Genomic DNA, 22,310 nt, shown 5'->3' with positions numbered 1-22,310 from the left:
TTGGGGCTGTCAGTCATGTCAAAAGCTAATCCTCCCTCCTATACTCCAGCTCTTCCCTCTCTGATATCTGGTTGGTCTACGGGTACCACACCTTTTCTCCCTCTCCTCTACCTTCAAACTCTCCCTCTCTGTTGGTTTCATCCTTTCAGGCTAGAAATATGCTAAACATCTTCTATCTTGAAAAAGAAACCACCCTCACTTCTGCCTTCCCCTGTCCTTTCTCTTTCCCTCCTTTCGTGAAAAGCTACTTGAATATCTTTTATTCGGATCTTTACTTTTTCACCTGCCATTTGCTACCGTACCCATGACATTAGGTTGAGCTGTTACTCATTCTTCAAAAGAGTGTCCTTTTAGGAAGACTTCCCTCACTTCTCCCTCTACTTTTCCACCTTTCATGTTAGGTTTGTAAGTGTACCCCCCACACTGGGTTCCAACTGTAACTTGAACCTTCCTCTATTATGGAACTTACCACTCAATATCTTAATGTTCTTCATGACTGTTTCTCTACAAAAGCTAGATCCCATGTTTTCATTCTGTTTGTATCCCCAATATCCAGCATAGTGTGTGGGAGCAACTGTAGGGACTTACTGCCTATTATTGGCCTCCAACATTAGGGATCAAATTTCTACAGCCAGAATGGAGAAAAAGAAATAGGAAATCTCCCCATTTGAAAATGTGATGTGTATTTTGTGCTGAAAGTCTCTGATAAATGCAGTGGTGTTAGCCAATTAACTTTCCATTACTCAGGAGAGAACGTTATAGGTTCTGCCAACTTACCATCAACTAATCTTAATTGTTTTTTGACCCATGCCAGCTGCACTGAGGGTTGGGGGATTATTGGTAATGTAGCCACTTAAAGTATTAAGATTATATAACACACAAATTATATTAAGGACCCCTTTCAAAAACATTATGTAAGTTAATAAAGTATACGGAGTATGACTTGACTATTGAAATCAGTACTCTAAGATATTTTAATATGAAATTTTCTTTCACTTTCTGGGTGAACCTGAATGATATGTTTAATATTTCTTACTATAGAATCCTTCTTTATAATATATGAGCAATTTTTTTTCATCTTTCTATAGCTTGAACATTATTGAGTTAATGTACATGTGTTCTATAATTATCAAATAAGAGTTTAACATGCCTATATACCAAGGTTCCCCAGTGATATCAAATCTTTTATCAAATAACACAATCATACATTGACTATTAGCCATAAGTTCCTATCCTTGCTCCTAGCCTGTGGCTACTTTAAGATGCTCTTTCCAAAGAGTTCTCTTTCCTAGCTCCTCAAGCCACCTTGAGATACACAGCTCAATCGGAATACTACTCTTCCAGAAGTCTCATTATCCTGGGCCCGTTACCACTCCTTCTTCAACAACTCACAGAGCATCCCTTCTACAGAAGAGGTCACGAGGGGCAGGGCAGATTGGTGGGCATGGGGGACACATTCCCAGATTAGTAAGCAAGTATCTCAAAGAAAGATGACATATTGTTTCCTCATCAAGGATTCTACAGTCAGCACTATCCCTGGTACCCTCAACTGGAATGAAGAACACACTGAACCAGAGATACCAGGAGATAAAAACGGTCCAGTTTTCAAGCTTTCTGTTAAAACTGTGCTATAAGGTCTGTTCAACTGATCTTTTTGAACCATCCAGGAAATTTTATTCAAACTGTATGTTGGCTAATTGATCATAATTTAAAAAATTGAATAAAAAAATAAAATCAATGTTAGATTTCAAAAAATGAATTTAAGACTTACCATATCAGACAGAATTTCATAAACAATAGTCAGTCCAATTTTCTGGCCCATAGATTTAGGATCCTGTTTGTCCTAAGTTATAAAGAGGAACCCTCTGAAGATTTATATCAGTGGGGAAACTCATCTGCCCCCTTTCCCATCATAAAGTAGTATCCTGAGATGCTACTAAATGAGAACTGGGCTAATGACAGTTACTTTTAGATTATCTAGGGAACTGCTCAATGGATATGAATGACCTTCCTGACATGACAGGCTTTTTTTTCCAGACTGAAATAATGAGTCACAATCTTGAAGCTGTAAATCCCCCACTCCCAGATTTCCTCTAAATCATTAGAATGAGAGTCAATTCCCCAAAGCTTAAGGGTGTGATGCCTTCAGAGAGGTCAAGGCATCACTCAAGTAATTTATGCAAACCATACATTTTATCTCAAAAGGAGGCTTTTTCAGACAATCATGCTAGTTGGACCTCAATTCTCTGGATAACTTCTCCAGTTCTCCTCTCTGTTATGTGTAGATCAAAGCATAACGACTTGGCTTGGGACAACTGAGAAATTAATAACCAAAGCAAGGGTTTAAGAAATCCATAGTAATGTCACAAATGAGACCTATCAAATTAGAAAACCAAAATGAAAACACACTAAACACTTCAAAATTTAATTAGAAAAAGTTCCAATTTCAGACCACACTGAGACCATTTCACACCAGCACTCCATACTGGAACCTAAAGGAGAGAGTCATTACGCTGGAATGTGACCATGGGGTAGAAGCAAGATCTGCTCACTGCCTCCTCTCCCCTGTCTGCCTTCTAGGTTCACCCTTGAACAATTTAGAAAAGGCCCGGCTACAAAAAGAAACAGGCAGGCATCTCTTCAATTTAACCTTCACAAGAGACAGAGTTCAAGTCTTTTGTTTTTTCCAATAATAATGGTATTCAATTGATTTGAGAAGGCTCACTATAAACCATTCGAAAATATTTTTCAAATTAATACACAAACTATGAAACATAAATTGACTGCCGATCCCTATGAACCATTTCCATTGACTTTTAAGTCCAATACTGTATATCAGGTAAAATGCACGTTCCTCCTTTGCAACATACTGGGGGGAAAAAGGGTTTCCAGGTTATATATGTTTAGAATGAATCATCTTTCTTCTCTATGGCCTCTTTCATACAAATTGTATATCCTCCGAACACTTTATAGACTTCTATAATATAGGAGAGTGTAAAGAATAAATTACAAGGAACAAGGGAGAAGACAAGCTTCTGTGCCTATGTGAAGTTTATAGGATGCCTATCTCTGAAGGCTCTGTGTGCTTTGTTTGCATTATCACTTCGCATCTTCAAATTTAGCCCACTGTATTATGCATTTAGTTTGCAAGTTATCACTGTGTGGTGACAGACATTGCCATCAATCAGGTTCTTATCAGTAAGGAAGCTGAGGCAAACTGAGGTTTCCACAAGGTTACACAGTGAGTACGATGGCTGAAGACTAGCACGCAAATCCCTCAGGGGTCATTCAATGCGCCCTTCAGGATGAGCCCTGGGTGACCTTGGGTGAGTGGGTGGGGGACACTGTGGGTTATTACAACACAGGGTATACCGATATTCTCCCCAAACCAACCTTTTAATTTATAAAGTTAGCACACAATTTGTATGCACACACATAAAATTTCAGTTATGGGGAAATTTTGGATCCAATTCTATTAAGAACTGACTGTGGACTCTGAGAAACAAACTGAGGGCTTTGGAGGGGAGAAGGGTGGGGGGAAGGATGAGCCCGGTGGTGGGTATTGCAGAAGGCAATTTTCCAGGGAGCACTGGGTGTGGTGCATAAACGATGAATCTAGGAGCACTGAAAAAATAAAATTAAATTTTTTTGTAAAAAAGGAGAAGAAGAGTTAAAGATTCTCATGTTTAAAAAAAAAAAAAAAAAAAAAAAAACTGCCTGTGCATTTGCATTAAATTTTGGCTTGCGTCCTGACCCAAGCCTGCTACATCCTTACAGCCGTCTGTGATTTAGAGTTTCCTTTCCTGACTATGTTCAGAAGTTCCTTCCCTATTTTTGCCTCAACCAATCTAATCCTTTCTCCTCCCACTACTGTTTGTTAATTCTTTCTTCCATGTCATAATAGCCTTCAAAAGTTTCATTTGGTAATAGAACCCCATTCCTGTATCCCTAAAAAAAAAAAAAAAAAAAGCACACTAATTTTAAAAACACTGCTAATGGTTTCCCTCCTCCTCATTTGCCTCACATGCCCAAAGTTGTTTCTTGGATGTGCATCAGGTTTAAATGCAGTGAGGATGAGGGGATCTATGCATCTTATTCCAGGGCCCCTGTGTTCTTCTCTTACCATCACTGACAAGCTGAAAACATTAAATGGGAGGGAGCTGCTTGAGCAGGGGTAGAGCAGGGAAAGGACCAGCCAGGGGGGATCTGGAAAAGGCCAGGGTACAAGACCTATTTGTGAGACTCAGGCAGAATATTCAATGTGTTCAGGAAACAGAGCTCTTCCCTAAGGCAAGTGCAGCTGTTAACAACACCAAGAGCTACCATCACATGGGCAGTGGGAGACCCTTTTCTGAGTTATAACACCAACAGAAGTATTATTTGCCCATTTACAGATGGAGGCTCTGTTGTCCTCTAGCAAACTTTACACATTTACCTGGAGAAGCCAGAATTGTCCACATGTCACAGTTCCATCCAGGATTATATACACAAGTCAATTCTTGTCATTTACACACAAACACACACTCATACATACCCACAATCCAGAAAGTAAACTTTTGGTGGGATGGGTGTGGCTAATACATGAGTAGAAAAAATACCACACAGGGGTGCCTGGGTGGCTCAGTGGGGTAAAGCCTCTGCCTTCCGCTCAGGTCATGGTCCCAGGGTCCTGGGATCAAGCCCCACATCGTGCTCTCTGCTCAGCAGGGAGCCTGCTTCCTCCTCTCTCTCTCTCTGCCTCTCTGCCTACTTGTGATCTCTATCTGTCAAATAAATAAATAAAATCTTAAAAAAAAATACCACACAGAATGCTTTTGTCTAGTATCTCTGAGAAACAACAGATTATTGTATATTTTCTTAGTGAGATAGTTCAGTTAAGAAGAAAACTATTTCATGGAGACAATGGTGGTTGTAATAATGCATTATAATTCAATTGTGGCTTATACGTGCAAATGATCCATGCAGGGGGTAAGCAAGCTTGTTCCAACCTCACCTCAATGAGTCTAAGCTACCCCTCAAGGAAAAAGAGAAAGATTGGAGTAGCTCTAGACAGCCCAGCTACCACTACCCTGGCTTGGAGGACCAATGGAAGCAAGACAGAGTTCCATACAACAGTTCATAATCCAGAGCTGGGCTCTCTTCCATGTCTGATGTCTCTGTATGGTTAATGAGCTGGAGCTCCCAGTCCCCAGAATAGCAAAGACACCAGCCACCTTGGAGGGTCCATCTGGTGCTGACCAGAAACCAGACAGTGTACCCCTGAGATCCAGAATAGCCAGGGGTACTGCCAGTGGAGTGGAAGACTTCTTGGGATAAAGAGGACTGACTTTCCAGGTTCAATTCTGTACAGAACAACTTCCTCCCTTTCCAGCCTTCGTCCACGAAATCAACTAGCACCAAATTAATAAAGCTATGGCTTTTTAACATTACAGTCTATTACGGAACGACAAGCTTGAGTGATGGGTAAACAATAGTGAAGGAATGAGTTTCCATAAATACTTACTTATTTATGAAGAATATGTGGCATGTCAAATAAATAAACCTTCAGCCGTTGTTTCTTTTTTGAGGTTTGTAACCTGTCATCATAGGTTAAATCACCGTCAAGAGAGCTTACACTTGCGATGTTTTAAATAAAAGCTGAAATTGGTGTTTCCCTGTGGTAGATGGATGTTTTAAACATTGCTATTTCTTTCTTTTCCACCAAAAAAAAAAAAAAAAGAAAGAAAGAAAGAAAGAAATTTAAATGTACAAAAAAGAAAGAAATCAGAAGATGTCTTCCACGTGTGGGAAGGGCCTGGGAGATAGAACTGAATGGAGATGAACAATGAAAGGTCTCATCTGTTACACTGTTGCTCTTTCTCTACAGCTCTTTTGATATATTTGCAAACTCGATGGGATCTTATTTAGCGGCCCTTCTTTGAGCGACTTTTATCTCCTGCACTCACCTCTGTCCCCTCAATGAGTTTCTCTTCCAGGATCACTTGCCTCAATTTGTGTTTTATTTCTCCATTGTCTTTCCACCTTTTCTGTGCTCCTCATGATCCTTTCCTATTTTTAAAAATAGCAGTCCTGTTGGCTTGTTCTTATTCTTTCTTGTTGCGTCTGTAGCTTTTTCCCATTTTCTTGAAACTGCTGCTTTCTCTTGTTACCAAACCCTTGTCTTTCCCTTCTGTCTACAATTTTATTTTATTTTATTTTATTTTATTTTATTTTATTTATTTTGCTTTCTGAGTTTATCCTTCCCATTCCCATTAACTTGTAAGTTTTTAGAAAAGCAAAATGAACATGAAACTTGCACGTTTCAAAGTCACAGGAAAATAGAAAACTCAAGCTTGCCTCGGCAGAGACCATGTCTCCATATCTGCAGAATTATAAGGAACTCGTTTGAAAAGTGTGAAGTTTATAAGGAAAGCTTTGCTGGTTCTTGTATCATTTATTTCTTTTTTTAAGATTTTATTTATTTATTTGACAGAGAGAGAGAGAGAGCAAAAAAGAGAGAGAGAGAGAGAGAGTAGCAGAGTGACTGTGACTCCTCAGTGAGCAGGGAGCCAGACTCAGGGACCCTGAGATCATGGCCTGAGCCCAAGATAGACACTTAATCAACTGAGCCACCCAGGAGCCCTGGTTGCAAACATTTAAATGAGAGAGCTGAATATTGAATGAAGTGTTCCCATGAGGAGTGATCTTAAGATACTCCTCTGATAAGGGAAACTGGGCAGTTCCCGCCCTCTCTGAAATGAAATGTAGTGGCAAGTCTGTCTCACGCCAGCAGACAGATGGGCAGTCATTCCAGCAGCATCATTCCAATTCTATCCAGTATATTTCCAGTACTGAAAATCAGAGGATCCTACTAGGTCCATTTGACCATTAACAAATACCATAGCAACAACAATAAAAAAGGCACAATTTAAGTTGTGCCACACACACACACACACACACACACACACACACACAAACCCATGTCCCAAGAATGACACACTATTGATAAAAGCTGAAAGCAGATATCCAATGAGTGTGTATTTAGATCATTGCTTACCCCATGCATCATGTGTTTGAGTCGTTTTCAGATTTTTTTAAAGATTTTATTTATTTATTTGTCAGAGAGAGAGAGGGAGAGAGAGCGAGCACAGGCAGACAGAATGGCAGGCAGAGGCAGAGGGAGAAGCAGGCTCCCTGATGAGCAAGGAGCCCGATGTGGGACTCGATCCCAGGACGCTGGGATCATGACCTGAGCCGAAGGCAGCTGCTCAACCAACTGAGCCACCCAGGCATCCCCGTTTTCAGATTTTTTTAAACCAGCTTCCTTAAGATACTAGATGCTCTGTTGATATAAGCACTATCTTGCGTGAAACTTGTAGTTTTCTGTTTTTTTTCCAGTCTGCGAATAATCCAATAACAGACTCACATTATTTTTCTGTTTTTGTTTATGGGTGGGGCTGTTTGTTTTCTCCTTTCTCTTATCTTCTATGACCAATGCTTAAAAGAGAATTATCTTTACATCCCACCCATATTCCTTTGATGATCCTGGTTCCTATCTTGGCACTACAGGTGTGTTTGTGTGTGCAGAGTTACTCATTTTGCCAAGCACAGAAGTGCTAGTGAAACACTGGCACACTCCGAGGGAGTAGAGTGGGACCGATTTGATGCTTCTGAGTCCAACACACTGTGCTATCAATGAACTGAAGGTGCACAGAGAGAACAGCGAACATGATAAACAACGAGTACAATGGCAGAGCTCCTGAAGGCTGACAATGCTGGTTGTCCCGTCACCCCCACTGCTCCACAGGGAGGCCTGGTGAGTGGGAAACTAGAAACTGCAGGCATTCATGATGTCCCTAGAGCACAGGGATGAAGAGGGCAGCCCCAGTGGACATAGTTTCCTGCTTCTTGGCATCATTTAGATAGCACATGGATTCTGAAATCTACAAATCACACTGGAATAAAATACACGACTCTAGATTCCCCCTAATGTCTATCCCAAGCCTCACAATCAGATCAGCTTCTGCTGCCCCCTCCCACTGCCCCCCCTTCCACAAAGCAAAGAACCAACATGGAAAAGAATTTTGTCATATTTCCTCATAGTTGGATGGCCATTCTGTCACTCTGATTCTGAGAAATTCAAGAGCATTAGCTTTGAGAAACAATCAACGTCTATTTCCAGTCCATTATCCCTTTTCAGGACAATGGGCAGTATTTCACAGGCTTTTAAACAGGATATGGATATCCCATCAAATATTGGTAGTCTGAACTAAAGCTATGGCACCAGGCATACTGCCAAAAATGTGACCAAATTTAAAATGTACAGAGCTAAGTTATATTTCTCTTAAGAACAGTCTAGGCTGGGAGAGGCATTCCCACTCCCCCACCCAGTCCTCCTGTCTGGGAAATTCACAGTTCAGTCCCAAAATGAGAATGATTTTTTTTTTATTTTAACAGTGTGAGGGAATCAGAAAGGCATTGAGTATTTGAAATAAAATGAAAACAATTGATCTATGTTGAATGTCACCCTCTGTTGTTGATTTCCACACATCTGTGCTTTCCTTCCTTATCCAAGACTTCATTTAAATGTGCAAGTTTTTGATGAGGAAAATCCATCATCAAAGTTCTCTTGCTCATTGCATTTACATTTTCACAGCCTAGGAATCCATCTGAAGAGAGTTACCTCTCCAGAAAACCCATAGGCAGTGGAACAATGTTTTGTTTTGTCTTTCATAATCCAAAGCACCAGGAATTTCAGCTCACAAAGTCCCCACCTTTCAAAGGATATCACTTCCACATAACCATGGTTGACCAGAACCCAGCTCAGAGACTCAACTATGGGGAGGAAAAGGCCCTCATGCCAGAATGTAGCCAGTACAGTGAGGACCTCAATCTTCCAGGAAGGGCTGAATATGGGGGTATCCTTTTCTACCTATTGTTTTTTAATGAGGCCAAGGTATGTCCTCCTCAAAGTCCTGACAGCCTACGAGGGATGAGCAATTCATCTCCCACTCCCTTCCCAGATGACAAGTTAGTTGTAAACTGTATCCAATCCCATTCTCTCTGTTTGTCTGCCCTGACAGTCACCAGGAGCTCTTTGATAGCTGGGAGCCTAAGGGCACACATGTGACCTTTCCCAAACTGCAGCCAGCTGTTTCAAGTACCTCTGTCCTTTTATTCTTCTGTGGGTTGCTTCATTCAGAGCTCCCTCTTTCTCATTCCTTGATTTCCAGCCTCTCACCATATATCTCTCTCTCCCTTAAATCACCTGCATCTTTCAATTTTACTACCTTACATACTGCTACGTTGTTCTGTCTCTGCCTTTCTTTTCTTCACCTTTATTTTATAGTTGATTGGTATTTTTTCTCTGATTTCTGGTGGAAGGAGCTCAGACATGGGCATTGGATTCTAATGCTTTCAGAGATACTGAGTGATGAAAAGGCAAATTAAAAAAAAACTCTATTACTTCCCTCTTATTTCTCGCTGGCTGTTCATTCTCATCTATTTTATTCACGTCTAGTTCATTCTCCTCTCTTCTTTGCTATGCTTCCTCCTCCGAAGCATTATTTCCCTCCACTTATCTGTTATTTCAGATCTTTAAACACCTTACAGTAGTCAGGATGTGACTGAATACTGACCTGTGATGCTTACTACCAGAAATATTCTGCAAGTTCAGGCTTTTGAAACAAACAACAATATATTATGTTTTATATGTCCATTTGGGACACTTAAGATATAGGGGGGGGGTTGGCAGAAACATCATCAACTTTGCAGTAGTGCTCAATCATCCCCACAGAGAACATTCTTACAACCTATCAGTGTCCTCTAGAAAATGGGCAGTGACTCTGATGGGAAATAAATGGGAAGAGGAAAGCCTTAGGAAGTGTTTCCAAGTCTTCGGTATAAAACTGGATTAATAAAAATGACCAAATTTTTGTGTCACGATATGCCACCAAACCATCACTTTGTAATGCTCATTCTGTAACTATATGAGCGTACTGGATGAATGGGGACCTTTTCTGATATTCAGGTCTTAAAAGCTCAACTTTGCCTTTCTTAATTTTTTCCCCCCACCTAATGTTGTCAGGAACAACTGTTTTATATCTCATTCTTTACTTAAAAAATATGATCCTCAACCCTGAAAGACTCCTCTAAACCCTACGTGAAATTTCTGTGCTATGAAAAACAGGAAACACGATTAGATTCAACTCGCTCTTTGGCAATCAATGCAGAAAGTTACTTGGCACACCCCCTCCTTTTATCCTCACCTCCCCAACATACTTCCCTGGAATGTTCTCCTAAATCTGGAGAAAAACTGGAGGTGAAGAAATCTATATACAGTGATCTGGGCATGTTTTATTAATGTAACCACAGACCCTTTGACATAAATTCAAAAACAGCACTCAGATATTTTTTTTTTAAAGATTTTATTTATTTATTGGACAGAGAGAGATCACAAGTAGGCAGAGAGGCGCGCAGAGAGAGAGAGGAGGAAGCAGGCTCCCCACCAAGGAAAGAGCCCGACGCGGGGCTCGATCCCAGGACCCCGGGATCATGACCTGAGCTGAAGGCAGAGGCTTTAACACTCTGAGCCACCCAGGCACCCCAGATATTTTGTTTTTTGTTTTTTTGCTTTTTGTTTTCCCTTTGAGAGTAATTTCATACTAATCAAGTGCTTGGATTTTATGAAACGCTAAATAACTTTTTTCATGACATCAAATGATCAGCAATATTCTTGTCTAAACAGAGTCTCAGGTCTTTCTCCATTTACTTATACTGATTTTTAAATGGATTATGGTCTAGAAATCTCAAAGTCCTATTCATTCTGGAAGCTACTGCAGTTATTGATTAAAGTCACTAGGCTGTTAGCTAAATACTTAGCAAGTTATTATGAAGCAAAAACACTAGACAAAGGCATTCCTAAGGGGTGAAAACCCCAAGAGATTTCTCCTTTGTTTCAAGGATAAGAAAGTGCAAAGACAAGTTCATCTGAGTCAGAACTCTGCTGACCAACTAGCTGACACTCCATATGCTGACAGCACTTCCTTGTTCTTTTATGCCCACTTCTTTTTGTCTTCCTGTTTTTCCCTCTGTATTAAAAATGATGCTCATTTTGCTGGTAGGTGATGAAGGAGAAAGAAATGCCTGCTTCACAGATCAAAAGCAAGGCATTGCTTTGGAACAACACTGGCTTAGTAGTCTGTCTCATAAATCTCACTGGCTTTATCCATCATCATCAACATTTCGTCTTTTGCAGCTTTGAGGTGGATAGGGAAGGGGCAGATATCATTAACTGAACACAAAGAAACAAACACAGGGGTGTACAAGAAACCCAATCTCAGCACCTCAGTGTGCCAACACCGAAACTAACCACGTAGACACTCAGTCTTCCAAAAGTGTGTGCAAACATCTTTATTTATTCATTTATTTGCAAGTACTTATTGAGTTTCCATTATCCCTGGATTCTTGGGAAGGTTTCCTAATTGGTCTCTCTGCTTCTGCTCCCGCTCTCTCTCAATCTATTCTGAACTCAACATTTACAATGATCCTTGTAGAATCTAAGTCATGCACCCTTCTCTCCTCCAAGGCGCCTCAGTCCATTCAGAGTAAAAAGACAAGTTGTTTTTTTCTGTTGTTGTTGTTGTTTGTTTTTTACCCTTGGGCCCATTTCCTTTCAGTCTCCCTTCATTTGCCCCAGGATAGGTACTCGCCCTGTACCTAACCCCAGTGATACCTATCCTGGTCATTCTGTGGAAAAATGCAACCCTTCCCCCAACACTCCGTATCCCCTTTTCTTGCTTTATTATCTCCTTAATACTTATCAACATCTACCATACTATATATTTCAGTGACTTGCCTTTTAGGTTTCTAACCAAACTGCGAGCTGCATGAAGGCAGGGATTTTTTTGTTTATTTCACTGATAAATCTAGAGCATTTAGAGTACTTGGCATAAAGCAAACCCTTAATGAATATCCACTGAATGAATAAATGGGGCAGGAATTCAATGGAAAAGGCAGACGTGGTTATTCCCCACAAGAATATCAGAACCTGAAGCGCCTGGGTGGCTCAGTGGGTTAAGCCTCTGCCTTCAGCTCAGATCATGATCTCAGGGTCCTGGGATCGAGCCCCACGTCAGGCTCTCTGCTCAGCAGGGAGCCTGTTTCCTCCTCTCTTTCTACCTGCCTCTCTGCCTACCTGTGATCTCTGTCTGTCAAATAAATAAAATCTTAAAAAAAAAAAAGCATATCAGAACTTACTGGGAGGGATAATACTCATTTCAAGAGATAAGTAAGCAATCATTATAGACTCTGATAAGCACTATAAATAACAGATGAGATAATGAGATAGAGCATACAATGAGAGATGGCATTTAGAGTCAAAGGTCACAAAAGGCATTCCTGCGGGTGAACTTGAAAATGAGGTAAAGCTAAACAGGTGGTGGCTTTTGGAGTGGGGCTGGGGAGTGAGAGAACAGCAAGTAAAAGGATGTTGGTCTCTTTAGTCAGGAAAATTCTCAGTGTATTAGACCTGAAGAGCTTGTGAAGCTGGATCTCAGTTGTCTATAGGGCAGAAACATCACTGTTCACACTTATGGGGCAGCACTAAGATGCCACACACCGAAGTTTCTTTCTACATCTGCTCATGAAATCTCCTAACAGCCCTATGCAGCAAGAAGTCTCATGTCCTGCATTTCATCAGAGGAAACAGAGAGCACAGCTAGGAAGCGATAGAACTGGGATCCCAGAAATCAGGCTCTGAATGCTGCCCTTGCTGCCTCCCTACGTGGCAGAATTCTACACTGAAGCGGGGATGTTGAGGATCCCAGGAAGTGTGTGTTTAAGCGCTCTGTATCCACACATGGATATATTTAAAGATCAGGCAATATAACAATCGAATAGTCAGCCACGTACCCCATTTACCTGTGAAAAAATGAAGTTAGGTGACCAACATACGATCTTGACCTTACAGAGAAGATTGGTAGTACAGCATCTACAAGGGTACAGATGAGCTCAGTGTAAGAATGAAAGCCTACCTTCCCTAACCCCACAGGTTATGGGCCCTCGTGCTGTGTGGTTACACACCCATGCACCCTCGCAGGCCAGCGCCCCCAAGCTCCCGATGCAGGGGGCCGTGTGCACACGGACACATGCGGCTCTGGTTCTCAGCCAGGTCCTTGAAACGACCAGGAATACAATCCCAATGAAGTGCTTTGTGTCTCTGAGAATCCTCAAAGAAGCTTTGAGTGACTTGAAGAGAAATGATCTTAACAAAAGAACAAAAATGGAAACTTGAAAGTGAACAGAAGTTCTGAAGTGTGTGGGGGTGGAAAAGGCTTCGGAAGAGCGCTCTAACTCAAAGTGACCAGAATAGCTTCATGAGCTGATGACTCTGTGCCTTGCTGGTTGTGCTCCATGGGGAGACGGCTGGCTCCCAGAGGAGGGAGAGCGCATCCTACTGTGCTCAGAGACGGGTCCTGCTTGTGGACTTCCCCAGACTTCTTGCTGCGCACAGAGGGCCAGACCCAGACAGCTGGGGATTTCCACACCACCCATTCCCCTGTTCTTAGAAAACTGAGGGAGTGACTTCCTGGGCCTCCTCATTGACCAGATAGGATTCCGTGTGAGAGACACAATAACTCTGAATTCCACTGTGCCCTGTGTTCTGCTAACTGGTGTGAGGGCACCAGTCCCTGCTGTCACTCTACAATGTTGGCCAGCGTCGCACCCACGTGTTGGCTTCCCATGGCACCTGTGAGCTCCAGCAGAAGCTCCCTTGGTGGTGGTGGACTTTGGCTTCTGTATTAGGCATTATTAATTTTTCTCACAGTGTTAATTATTAACTGTAGCAGGAACGAGCCAAAAAAGGCACAGGCAGAAAAAGGCCAGGTCTGCTCAATTAAAATGGGGTAAATGGCTTGGCCGCACGGCAGGGTGCTATGAACACAAAGAGAAGGGAGAAGAAGTGACCTGAGGTGTTTATTTGTGTGAACAGCAAAGAATTATCTCCAGACCCGTGTAACCTCCGTAAACCCTTTCTATCTCAGTCCCAGAGCCTGTGGTTCAAGAGAGTGTCAAATCTCACTCATGCAGAAAAGATAAACTTTTTCTTCTCCCCGTAAGGACCCAAAAAGGTATTATGACTGTTCAATTATAATCACTTATTTGAATCTCTCTGTGGGAAAGGCTACTTTGTTATCTATTCCTCAGTTCCCACATCTGTAAAACAGGGAAACTAGTAATTGTTTTATTTCCCCTCATGCGGGAAAGCTTTTTGGGAAAACCATGCAGTAGCAAAAACCAAAATCAAAAATTCACGTTGTGAAGTACAAAGTCACAAGGTCAGGTTAAAAGTGTCTGCAGACACCAAAGTACAATCGAGAAAAATGTCACTACGTTTAAAGAAATCCATGGCTGCGGGAGAACTTGCTTTGCGGGGCAGTGAGAAGTATCCGACGCCGTGTTTTCAGATGGGATGGCAATTTTGCCTGACTTGGAAAAACTCGGCAACACCACGGATGACGCTTGCCTCCCCTACACTCGGCACTGGAATCTGCAAAGAGGGGCCACTGTGGTCAGTCGGGTTCTAGCAGGCAAGGTCTTGGATGTTGGCTTCTTGGCCAGAGTGGGTGGAGAGGGTTGATGCTCTGGCGCAGCTAGTAAGTGCAAACTTCTGGGTTAGTAGAGGAAGGGGGCATTAACATGGCAGAGAAAGGGAAAAGGTGGCGGGTGGGCGGGGAGGAAGTGGCTTGGAGCTGCTTGACACCTGCCCTGAAGGCTACATCATGAGAGAGTAGGTCAGAGAAGACAAAATCATCAAGCTCTTTTACTGAAATTGTATGTACAGAAAAGTGTGTGAGACCCTGAAATGTTGTCTTACTTGAATCCCCCCCCTGAGAGCTCTCGGTGCCCTGGGGATAAATACTCCTGGGAAGGTCTCTGGGGGTGGCGTGAGCTCCTTCCCTCCATAGCAGCCTTATCCTTAGCCCGATGCTGTTGACTGCAGGCCATATAGCAGGATGGCCCCTTTGCTGAGGCAGAGGAGCCATCGCATCCCAGAAAGAGCCGGAAGCTGACTCTTACCCCAGGGGTTCTACTCTAAACACAGGCAGGGACTGGGCAATCTTCATCTGGGTGACCCTGTCCCCAAACTACTGGCTCCCGTCCTTAATTTCTGACTTTTGGGCCAAGGCTGGCACTGGGTGATCCCTACAGGGTAATGGCTGTCAGAAACGGCACCATGGATATGACCTACCTCGCGATGTGGTCTGACATGCTGTCTGTGTGGCTTCCCGGTCTACTCAAAAGACATGCCCGATTACAAAGAGAGTGCCAGAAAGGAACAAAAACACTTTCAATTTGGATAAAGATTTGAGTAATTGTAACTCGAGAAACCCATCAAAATAAACACTGTTGATGGTAATAGATTTTTAAAAAATACATAGAAAACTAAATAGGTAAAATGCATTGACAGTCACGGACATATGCCAGCTGCCCCCACTGGCGAAAAGCACTGTGCACCCAGAGATCTCCTTGTCATTAGTGGTATTTATGAATCCATCACCATGTGCAGGTTTTTACTTTGCAGATCAAGTACAATAAGGAGAGAGTAAGAGAGACATGCTGAGACTCCATGCTGCTTGAAGAAAACACCCTCATTGTATTCCTAAACCCTTTGCCATGAATTGCTGATGTCCCCAAACAAAAAGAAAGCTTGTGGTTTCTGTTCTGGTAGATTAAAAAGCCCTTTAGTTTAACAGCAAAGCATCTGTCTACCTTGTTATACATATGGCATCTAATCAGAATGCAGGAGGCTAGGCCAGAGGGGAGTGAGAAAAGTGAAAATATTGGGGTGGGAAGCTAGGGGAAGTGTTAAAAATATTTGGGAAGTGAATTCAGGAGGCGAAAAGTTTTACAAAAGAAAGAGCAGGCCCAGGGAGTGAAAATCAGGGAGGTGATGGAAGAGAAATCTCAGGACGAAGAGGAAGGAAGGAGGGCAGAGAAAGGCAGGTAGAAGAGAGATGAAGCTGAATGGAGATGGGAAAGGAGAAGGGACTGCCCAGTGGCAGAGACGGACCAGATGGCAGGAAGGAAAACGTCTCTCACAGACTCATGACAGTCTGCTCCAGCTCAGTCTCAGGGTCCCGATGCTTTTTCCAGTGGGCTCAAGGCTGGTCTTCAGGACGAGAATGCTGAGTGACTGAACCCTGGTTCTCCAACCAATCCCTCCCAACAGCCATGTTCCTCTGAAGAGTCATCACCACCCAGAACTGCTCACAGAAGAGGCTATTCTCTCTTGAGAAATTCCATGAATGCTCATTATTTTTTAAAGAATATTAAAACTTGGACAGCCTCTGTTAATATTCCTCAAGGAGAGAAATGTCCTACGTACCAACAGTTGCCTGAGGTACCCCACGGTAGAGAAGTAATAGAAGCAGGCACGAGGAGGCATGCCGGACTGTGCCCCAAACTCTGAGCAAGTGCAGCTAAGTCATGGGTTTATTGAGCCACGTAGACGTGGGCGTGTCTAGGAAACGCCCACTTGCTCAGTCATCTCTGGGCCTTTGAGAGAACTGTTTTAGAGCCCTCAGTGCCCAACTTCCAATCTAGAGGAAGGTCTTTGCAGTTAGAGTGACACGTAGGTACTCTTCACAAGTCTGTAGACCTGAGCGTCATCTAGTCAGAGTGGTGGGAAACAAGATTCTTTTCCAGTGGAAGCTCATTCTCAGAGCACAGGCCCTGTTTTCTCCCATCACACAATACACACACACACACACACACACACACACACACACACACACACACACAAACATTTCCAGCCCGGGTAGGAGGAGCTGGCTACAGCCCAATGGAGCAGATCATTCACCAATTTCAATTATCTGCGCTAACGCTCCCCTTCATTGGTGAAGGTAATGGAGAGTTGAATGTATTTACGAGGACCGGGCTATAAAACTGAAACAATTTTACAGGTGTGGTGTGGAAATGAAAAGGTAGAAAAAGCAATGGTCTAGACAATGCTTTTTGAAAACGTATTTCACCTAACTCTGGGAAGATTGCTGGGTCCTGAGGGGAGGGTGGATATTTCAGAAGAGCTATTAGAAGTGCTATTAGGTTTGAGGAGGTTTCTGCAGAGTTATTGAACTTTTCATATTTTAAGTTAGGATGAGGGTATTATCTCTGACCAATTCTTTTGTCTCCTTCTATCTCCAAACGCACTCTGGTCTTTATCGTGTCGTGGTGCGTCTGCTCCTCGGAGCAATCTAGCATCCCAGTGGAAAGAGGCCGACCTAAATGTGCGCTCTCCAAAGACAAAAAATTTTTATTCTAGGTATTTTATGATGACCCAGATATGGCATAACATAAAATGGAGAAAATATATTACAGTGGGGCCCATAGTGTCTATTCAAAGCTGCCTAACCTAGTATCTACTTAAAGTATTTTTATTTTTAGGTTCAGCACAGCTTTACAAGGAGTAATGACCACAGGGTGGGACACACATTTGGCCTTATTACATTAACTCTCAACATAAGAAACCAAAATGTGTTGTTCTTTTGTTTTGTTTGTTTTTAAAGTAAACAAATGGCATCTGTTTTCAAAACTGTTGCAATCGTTTGGGTTATAATTTCCTGAAATACCAATTAGTTTGCTAGTAAAAATAAATCGAAACAAGGCTGAACTTACCAAAATTACACCTCATGATTTGCAGCGGGACAATTTGCTACTACTGTTAGGAATGACGATGAAGTAAAACAGGCATTTCCCCCCTCAGAGCCCTCGACGTAGTCTGAATGCCTCTACCCTGAGATTGGTGGGTTCTCTCTCCTCCACTGGGTCTCTGCTTGAGGACTCCTCCCCTCAGGGACGCCTTCCCTGATTCCCCTGCATAAGAACATTTTTCTCTACCTCAGAATTCTGTTTGTTCTTTAAAGCATTTACCACAGCTTCTAATTATTTTATTTATTCGCTGGTTAAAAATGCATCTGTCTTTACAATTAGACTATAAATTCCTCAAATCAGGGATCACGATTCTCACATTCACACTTTCATCCCTCAAGCTAGCTATGTGCAGCCTGGCCTGCACATAGGAGACGTGCAACTAACGTTCACGTACATGGATGCAGGGGTGCGTGAGGCCTGGGTTGTCAATGTGGTGCACACCTCTTCTTTCACACTGGGTTACTCTGAATCCCTTCAGCCATCACATTTCACTGGGTTCTTATTAAAGGAAAAATAAAATTCTTCAATTCTGTCAACACTTGCAATATTTTCCCCCAGGACAGCTGCTAATAATAAGTAAAACTATTGAGAGGTGACTGTTTTCTATGTTTTCCCTACATTCATTTATTTAATACAACACACCTGTCATTAAGTACTTTTATTAGCCTACTTTACATGTAAGGACACAGAGAGTTAGTGAAGTTAATGAATTTGTCCATAACAGCTATTAATAAGTGATGGGATAGAATGGGAACTCAAGCTTCTGTGATTGATACCAAAGCTCATTCTTTTAACCACAGCTTTCTACAGCACATTAAAAGTCAGTGTTAAGGCCGTCTAATTATATATATCATTCATATTTACGTGCCTCCTGTTGTCAATAATCATTAGGGAAAAAAAGGCAAAAAAGGACATCTTCCTTCTCATTTTTCCATTCTCTCCGAAACACAAATCTATATTTATGCATTTATTCGCATAGGTATTTAATTCTCATTCGTATGAGAATTATGAATTCACTTTAACTCTTATTTATTTATTCACAGATGTATTTCTCATATGACCTAGAGTCTCATCCAATCTACTCTATAAATGTGTAATACCAGTGAATGTCTCTCAAAGCAGCAGTGACATAGTACACATTAACTATTAGGTGGGAGGAAAAAACAAATCCTCAAATTTATCTTTTCTTGCAGCAAGTAGCAAGGATCAATGCTGACTATAATAGAGTATGCACAAAAGGAGATTTAATTTACCACCTACCCCTCCCAATAATATCTTGGTCAGTTTTTGTCTGGAAATAGACAACATAATAAAAATCATTGTGAAGACTATTTTATTTACTTATGCATTTATTTACTTACTAATTAAAAGTTGGGCAAACCTAATCAAATGCTAGCCCATTCACAGGTCCCAAAAGAAACATCAGGAAAACGTTTTTCTCGGGCACTAGGTTTTTATCGGACTTACTTATCAAAAGCCGGGTACCTCAAAATGTTATTTTTAATAGCACGATTGGATCATAAGGCACTTTCCCCTTGTAATTTCACCTGCTGAACTACACAAAATTTCTGACAAGCTAAATTGTATTTTCCCACCTAGAATATAGAAATGGAAATATTTACCAGCCATCGAATTCTCAGAAATTTAAAGAGAATGTTCGTGTCCTGGATTTCTTTGTAGGGTGTCTCATGCAGAGCACGCAACACACTGTACACACAGAGGCAGCGAAAGTATTTGCCGAATGGAATTTCTGTAAGGAGGGATTCATGTCATAGGTAGGATTTCCACTGCAAGCCTATTTAAGACTGAAAATATTTGCCCTGTCTAATCAACCAGAGGATTGGGGATGGATTTTTTTTTTTTTTAATCCATACCTATTTCTACCAGGAGGCACCTGTGTCATTTGGATTTATCTAAGCAAGCAAGATAAATGGAGATTTGACAAATTATATATGGTGAAATCAAACCAAATAGCCCATCAGAATATTATGGCCTGAAAATTCCCTCTTGCACAATAGTCTTTATTTTGCCTGAAATTATCAGCAATTTCACATATTCTATGACTGGAAGAAAGAGTCTGAAGACACGCAGCTGTCCTACTATTCAAATTAACTGCTGATACGGTCATTGTAATAATTGCTTCTATTCTGAAAGTGGTTCTGCAAGCATTCTTAACAAGAAAGATGGTATTATAAATACATATATGTATTCTATGCTATTTAAAATATATTCTCAGTACCTTTCTATGTCTACGTATTTTTTAAGTACTGTGGAACGGTACTGAATTCTTACAAAAATGGTACCCTTGCTTCTCTAAAGGACAGGACATTGAGACACACGAGCTGACTGCAGAACAGCGGTGATTAATACAGTGATTGGGACAATTCAAAGCAATGGATTAAACTTGCCCTGAGAAGTGGTTTTGACATAAAAATGTTTTCAGAGTTTAGTTTGTTTCTGACTCACAGGGCCTGGAAAAAAATCTAGAGTCATTTTTGTTTGGGAGGTATTGCAATAAACTGGAAGATACAATCTTTCCAAAGGTGGAAACAATTGTGTTTCAAAGTTTTTACAATAGTATAAGCTACAAAAACCAACACAAATAGGCATATATACAGGATGGCGGTGAGTTACTGAATATTAAAACGCACTTAACTTGCACCAACAAAAAAGGTGTTACTTGTATTATTCAATTGTTTTGATCTTATTGCTTCTTACCTAACCGTTTTTTCTGTTTATTTGTGTTCTCAATACTGAATCAGACTTCTTTCCACACTTCAGTGATCACACCATTTACAACTGAAATACTTCTATGCATATGGATCAGAAGACACAGTCACTGAAAAAACACATTTTCCTAGATGGAAATAATGTGGTAGTTGTTGAAAACTGTCCGCAACTAGTGTTTTTCTTTGCTGCTGGATTATATGACCCATATCACAGAAGAAGATAAACATGGTGGGCTCATTCATTTAATATTCTGGCCCAGCCTTGGTGCACTATCTAGGGATTTCACTTTGCCAATGCTTGCTTTAATCAACGAGGTGGGAAAAACAAATAGACAAACAAAAAATAACCAAAAAAGTTAGAAAGAAAGCTCTGGAAGTAGAGTTAAAATGAATTATTTGGGGACAAACATATTTCTAACTTCAGAAACTCTATCTTTCTTTTGAAATGTCCAAAGCGAATGGTGTATTGATTTTTTGCAGCATACCCTGCACTTTCCACTGATTGGTATCAGGGTTGTGAAGGCATCTGTTAAGTGAGCTCAAAATTCTCTCCTACGTGTAAACAAAATCCACAGTTTTAATCAAATTTAATGTACTCTGGCCTATACGTGCCTTGTGAAAGTCAGAGCGGTCTATGGCAACAGAATTGAAAGCATACATTACAAAAACCCTCACCTTTCAGATCTCTTGAAAGCGGAGCTTGTCAAAGGTATTGTCTCTGTGCTCCTTTAAGTCACCTCTGAGGAGGCAACAGGGGCCGGTGGAAGAAGATTTGCATTTCAGAGCTGGAGCCAACATCAGGTTACAGAGATATGATGAATTAAAATACGTCTCTATCTGAAGGACAATGAGATCCTGTGGCACAGGAGTTCATTGCTGACGGTAAAAAGAGCAAGGATTTTGGGTATTCACATCTCAAGGTCCCATCTAAGAAGGCTCCCAGCAAGGAGAGAAAATGCTGCTTGCATACTGATGAAGTCCCCTGGTCCAAAAAGGAGCTGGGCCTTTCGGTCGCAGAGAGCTATTATTAAGGACAATCAAGCAGCAGAACAAGGTCCGTTTGCTCCTAAGATTTGGGGAGTGCTTAGGTGATATGCGGTGTCTCTGAGCATTCTCTACTAGTAAAATTAATACCAGGAAGAAAACACTTCTGTATAGTTACTTCTAGTTCATCTCTGTAAAAGTGAGATTAGGTTGGTATACATCCTATGAACTTTCTCTGGAATTTTTACCAACAAAAATGTCTCCTTGCATGGACAGGAAAAAGGGCCAGATATTGTCAGTGGGCTCATAGATAGGAAATCTGTAAAAAGAATATTAAGTATTCATATAAGGAAAATAAATTTTTAGAGTTAGTCCAAGAATGATGGGAATATGGCATAGAAGTAAAGCAAAGTTAAGCTTTACATGTTAATTTTTTGTGTAACCCGGGCAGACACTCCTACTCACATTGGTCTCAGTTTTCTTATCCATTAAACTTGGATAATAATAATATATCTGTTGCCATGAGAAGCAGTTTGTCAATACATACTTATTTTTATATAAGGACGTTTCCCATTCCCTACAGAAATTTTTAAGGTACTTAAAATTACATATATATATATATAATTTTATTAATCACAAAGCTAACTTCAAGATGTAGTGATTACATGAGAGAATGGTGTACCCAAAATGCCTCTTCTCCCCTAACCAGCCACCCTGTATTTGTGAAAGAGTGAGCGAGACACCAAGAAGGCTGTCATAACATGGCTTCAGCTCACAGCTCTTAAGCTGTTAGGGTAACCTCTTAGCTGGAGTAAGAGAGTGCAGCGGGAAACAGCATAGCTTCTTCTCCCCATTATCAAAGGGAATGCAATGGCCATATCTTTATAAATCTGCTACAGGATC

The sequence above is a fragment of the Enhydra lutris genome, unplaced genomic scaffold (assembly GCF_002288905.1).
Source record: "Enhydra lutris kenyoni isolate GAN:26980312 unplaced genomic scaffold, ASM228890v2 scaffoldscaffold2, whole genome shotgun sequence".
Classification (NCBI taxonomy): Eukaryota; Metazoa; Chordata; class Mammalia; order Carnivora; family Mustelidae; genus Enhydra; species Enhydra lutris.
The sequence above is the reverse complement of the archived record's forward strand: the minus strand, read 5'-3'. Positions refer to the sequence as shown.